Here is a 5,642-nt window from a genome sequence, read left to right as displayed (position 1 = left end):
GGGGTAGGGTTCAAGCACAGCTGCTCTGTAAACCTGGGAGTTGTTCTTGCAAGATTTTGTCTCAGCGTTAGGGAAGTCCCGTGGGAAGAGCAGATCCTGGGCGAGTCCTGCCTGACCCAATGATGTCAAACTCCTACAGGAGTTTTCCATTGTCCTGAGCCCTTTTGGTAGCCACTAAGTGTGAACCAGGAAAGCCGATCCCTTTGACCCTGAGTCCTTCCAGGACATCGAGCAGAGGCCTTAAGACCCAGATTTTTGGACTGGAGACCCCGGATTCAGATATCCCAATTCCTGCACCAAAGCTTTGCGGGGGCCAAGTTGGGCACCCCTAGCCCAGTGCTCCATCCAGATAGCATTTCCGCCCCTCTCCCCCAAGCAAAACAGATTTGCTTGCAATTGTGCGTCCTGCAAAGAATGCAGCACAAACTGGGCATGAGAGTACCAGAGCCTGGGCTGAAAACAGGCCCATGGTGACCATTTTGGTTTAAACCAGCTGTACATGGTAGATCTTGCATGTGCTGGACCACACAGCACTGGATTCTGCAGCAGCACAGAGCTTTGAAGAAGGAGACAGACGTCTTAGTCCATGGGGAGTCTACCCCACCACGTCCTCCAAGGACAGCGGGATTGTGAGAAGAAGCTGCTCACATTTCCTCTCACCTGGTGGCATCCTTCAAAGGATCTGGCACCACCCCAGGATATCCCGGACCCCCAGCTGAGAATCGCTGGATTAAACAGTTGCATCTTCCTTGGGCCCAGAGCTCTCCAGCTGAGACAGACCTTCCTTCCTCTTCCTCAGCTGAAGTCAATTCAGAGCAACGCTTGTCACCACTAAGCAGCGAGCTGGCTCTGCTGCTGGGGTCGTAGCTGTGAGGCTGAGTAAGGAGGGAAATCCCAGCTGTGCCTAGCCTTGAACAGCTGTTTCAAAGGGAAGGGATTTATTTGTATTTGCTCCAGAACTGCCCAGGAAGGTGTCCTTGAGTGAGCCCCTTTGCATAAGGCAGGCAAAGTTCTTCGGATCCATGTGATAGCTTTTATTAGACCAACTAAATAGTTGGAAAAAAGATTTTTTTTTTTTTTATAACAAAGCTCCCTTTGTGCTGCTGCAGAGAGGTGCCAATGATGCCAGATACTCCAGAAGTCATCTGGGATTCATCTCTGCTAAGCCTCTCGCAGACCGCAGGGCAGCCTGCCTACTTACCAACCTCCTCTGCCTCCGCTTCGCTCCGGTCTTCAGTGCAATTGCAGCCAACAACTTTGCTCGCCTCCATGCTCTTATTCTGGGACTCGCTGCCACGAGACAATCAATCCAGCTGCTCTTAACTGCTAACTGCTGCTTGTCACCGTGCCCCGGGTCTGATTTTCCAGGGAATGTTCAAAAAAGCACTTTCTTCTCTCCTTGATGTCACCCCTCTGGGTCAACAGGCCTGCCCCAGCACCGTCCCCTTCTAGCCACAAGGACACAGCGGCAGCTTCAGACCTGGGTACTTAATGGAGAGTGGAGCTGGGAATCCAGATGCACGGACTGGCCCCAGGACTCCCAAATCTGCTGGTCAAGGATCTGGCAGCCTCGCCCTGGCCCCGTGGGGAGGGAAGTCATTCTAGCTGCCCGTTCACATGTGCTTCCCCCATGTCTTCGGGATGCTGGGGCCAGTCGGTGGCCTGCTTAGACTCCAGCATAAGCTAGAGCAGCCCTTGACTTTGTGGTAAAGCGTCTTCTCCTTGGCACATCACTGGCAGGCACTGGAGGGCACCCCAGACGCCTCCCCTGCATCTCTGGCACAGACCCAGGCCCACCCCAATGTGTCAGACTGATGGGGCCATGCAGGGGCCTGGCACCAAGCTGCAATGCCAGTTCTGCAGCAGCTGGGGAGACCCCGGCCTGCTGTACTGCCTGAGGTCTCTCTCTGCCCACTGGTTTTTCTGTTTTGCACCAATGAAGCAGCAAAAAGCAGGTGCAAGGAGACATAAAGCAACCATAGAAGAGCTGAGGCTAGAGCCCTCCTTTGAAAACCTGGCCCAGGATCATCTCCAACATTTCTCCAGGAGAAATGCATGCATCCCTCACAATGCTAGGCTCAAATTCAGGAGTAGTGCAGCACAATGAAGGATGCTGGGCTTGTTCGCTATTCAGGCCAGGGTAGAAGGGCTGGGGAACACGGGACTCGTTCAAGCTGGGATTTGTTTTCCCCTTACAGCAATGATGCCAGCCGTTGGCAGCTGCCTCCTTGTGCAGTTGTTAACCCGTCTGCTGCATCCTTTTGCTCCCTGCTCCACGGGGACCTTTGCAAGGCAGAGACATGTCTGAAGGACAGATGAGAAGGGTGTTATTTTCTGTGCGCCAAATCTCTGCTGGCCAGGAACCGCTGGGTGTCAAGATGCTCAAAACACGTGGCTAAGAGGCACCCACCGGATGCACGAAACTGTCTGGCAGCAGCCACGACCACCCAAGACCTGTCCGGTTTGGCTTGCTGCAGCCTGCATGCACAGAGGGCCACGAGCCTCTTCTCTCCCTCACATTTTAGGGGCTGGAAAAATGAACATCCTATTTGTGCCTCTTGCCTGATTTGAGGGAAGGGAACATCTGCCGCGAGTGGTGTGAGATCTGCTGGCCCCCGTCCACCACGGGGACAGTCGCGTTCTCCTGGATCGCGTCCCACCCTAGGGAGAGGGAGTTCCTGCGAGGACACATTGGAGGAGGGTGCAGCGATCACGCCTGCTCGTGCCCCAGCCGTCCCGTTTCCTTTCCAAGATGGAACGCTGTTGGAAGTTCTGGCCTATCAGATGGCAGGTCTCAGTGGGTGGAGCCAAGCAACGGCAGAAACCCCGCCCCCCTCTGATGTGGGAGGGGCCAGGGAGCCTCGACATCAGCCGAGTCACGGGACCAGAGAGGGCAAATTGTAGGGTCAGGATGAAGGAACCAGAAGGAAACATTGGTGGCGATGTACCTATCTCACCAGCCTCGGGCAAGCTGCCCCCTTAAGCCCCACAGAGTTGGGGTCCAAGAAGCAGCCACAACAACTGCCAAATGTCACATCTGGGTCCTGCGTTCGCACCGCACAGCTGGGTGCTTGCATGCCTAGGAGCAAGGGGGCAGGTTGCAATTGCTCCTCCAGGCATTAGCAGTCTCCACGTCTCGTTTTTGCAGGGCGCCCTCCTGTCACTCCTCCTCTCTCACCCCGCTCTCCTTCAGGATCCCGGGCAGCAGCGGGTGGAACTGGAAAAGCTGCTGGGAGAGGCGAGCGCACGGAGAGGTGTCAGCGGACCTGCCGTCCCTCGGAGCACGCGGTCCCCTGGGAACCGGCGCTAGGTCCCGGGATGTAGGGACACGGGAATGGAGCTGCCATGACCGTCGTCACCCCTTCACATTTTGCTGTGGGGTTTAGCTGCAGATTTTCGTCCAGCTGGTTTCTGGTTTGCAGGATGCACCGGAAGCAAAAGTTTCTTTTAAAAAAAAAAAAAAGGCTGAAACAGAAGCAAAATGTTTCAATCCAGCCCCCGCCCCCCAACTTTGGAAGAGTTTTGGTTTTTTTTTTACTTTTCTTTCACAGAGAATTTCAGAAGTCTTCCACATCTGGGCTAGTTTGAAATGAAGCCAGACAGCAAGGCCTTGAAACCCTTCCGCGGAGGAAAGGCTGTCCCCTGCATATCTCTCTGTGATGGGCTGAGAATAAACCCCAGGTGCCAGCTGCCTACCTGCCAGCCCCAGCCACACCTGCCCCCCATCCAAAACACCCCAGTGCTCAGCCACTCCAGACACGGTCCACACCCCTTGCATAAACCAGAAACCCCGCAGCACCTAAGCCAGGGGTGGGCAAAATGCGGCCCGCGGGCCAGATGTGGCCCACCAGGCCATGCTATCTGGCCCGTAGGGCCCCTAAAAAATTTAGAAAATGAATATTTATCTGCCCCAGCTGCCTGTCATGCGGCCCTCGATGGATTGCCAAAACTCAGTAAGAGGCCCTCCACCCAAAATAATTGCCCGCCCCTGACGTGAGCGCTGTGTTGCCCCACCTTCTGCTATGGCTACTCCTGGGACGGCGTGCCTTGAACGCCAGCTGAAACGTAAAGCTAAACACACCAGTGATTTATGTGGCTGCTAATTAGCTCCTTAAATAAACGACATGAAACGTCCCACATGGCAGCACCAACTGACCGGCTCTGCAGCTCGGGGAATTCAGGAGGCAGACAGACCGTGGCTGGGAGCCAGGAGAACCTGATCCCTTTGTGGCTGGACACAGCCCTCCCCGAGGGAGCAACGCCAGCTGCAAATCCAGGTGCTGAGAGCCAGAGGCTGTTGCTTAGGAGAAAGGCCAAAAGGAAAGAAAATAAAAAGGGGAAAGGAAAAGTGCACATGTGTGCGTGTGCTTGTACATGTGTGTGCGCATGCACGGCTGGAGCGAAGGGTAAGAGGGGGGCAGGAGAAAGACCCCGAAGTCTCAGCCAAAGCTAAGAGGTCGGGGGTACTTGAGAAGGGCTCCGTGGAGGAACAACCTCCTGTGTGCCCCGTGCCAGAGGTAATGCTCCTTCCCTGCCATTGCCATACCAAGCTGCTCTTTCCCCAGATACTATTTCTGTCTCTCTCTCTACCCCACACCCTGCACAGGCGGAGGCTCCCAAGCTCATCATGCCTGCTCTCAGACCGTTTCAACCTATTTTTTAAAAAACAAACCTTTGCTTTCGGTGTATGCTGCAGACTCAGCCTCTAACCCACCCATCCCTGTCCCTGCAGGTTGGCACTAGCTAGACGGGGGAGAGGGTGAGCTGCAGGCCTGGGGGAACCGGGTCGGGTCCGTCCCTGCTCCCACGGGTCTCTGCACGCGGAAGGCAGAAGAGCAGCTCACTGAAGCCTGCCACGGCTCTTCAGACTGGCCAGCAGGAAAGCTGTAGAGCAGCGGCTGCCAGCCGAGGTGGCGCCCGCATGGGTACCTCCAGGCGAAGCTCCCAGCCTTTAGCCTGCGCCCAGCCTGGAAGTGTCCCTGCCCGCGGGCTGGTGCGCACACTCCCCAGCAGCTCTTCTCCAAACTCTCTCAAGTGCGAGCGTGGAGCAACCCTCTCCGTTGCCAGATGGGGACGAGAGGAAGCCAACGGCGCCCCGGTGCTCCAGCCAGCAGCCCATCCCGAGGAGCTGCACGGGTATCCCTCACAGCTGGACGCCGCTGCAGAGTGATGCTGCCCTCATTCCTCTGACCAGGAGCAGCCAGTCCCCAGGCCTGGACCAGGACACAAGCCCTGCCAGCCTCTCCGCTCTGCCTGTCACTGAACCGGCAGCCCGGGCTTCGGGGCAGCTGCCGCCGGGCTAGACCGCAATCAGAGGGAAGGTATCAACTGGATAAACACATCACTGAGGAGGGACAGACATTTCCATTTAAATTCCCCCCTCTGAATGGTAACCTTCAAATTTGGGCAGCAAGCCCACCTCCACCATGGCAGGGCAAGGAGCCTGGTGCCCCGCTCAGGCTAGGAAATGCTCCACCTCCCTCATGGTGCTTGGACCAGGGCTCAAATTGCACTGATTCTTGCAGGGGTCTGCAAAAAAAGTTAAACTGGTTTATTGATTAACAAGTCCACCTAAGTGAAGGAGCAATCTGATCAGAGACCCCCCCCCCCCACCACAGCCCCCACGGTTTCCCCTTCACAAC

This window comes from Alligator sinensis, unplaced genomic scaffold, assembly GCF_000455745.1.
Source record: "Alligator sinensis unplaced genomic scaffold, ASM45574v1 scaffold210_2, whole genome shotgun sequence".
In the NCBI taxonomy this organism is placed as follows: Eukaryota; Metazoa; Chordata; order Crocodylia; family Alligatoridae; genus Alligator; species Alligator sinensis.
The sequence above is the reverse complement of the archived record's forward strand: the minus strand, read 5'-3'. Positions refer to the sequence as shown.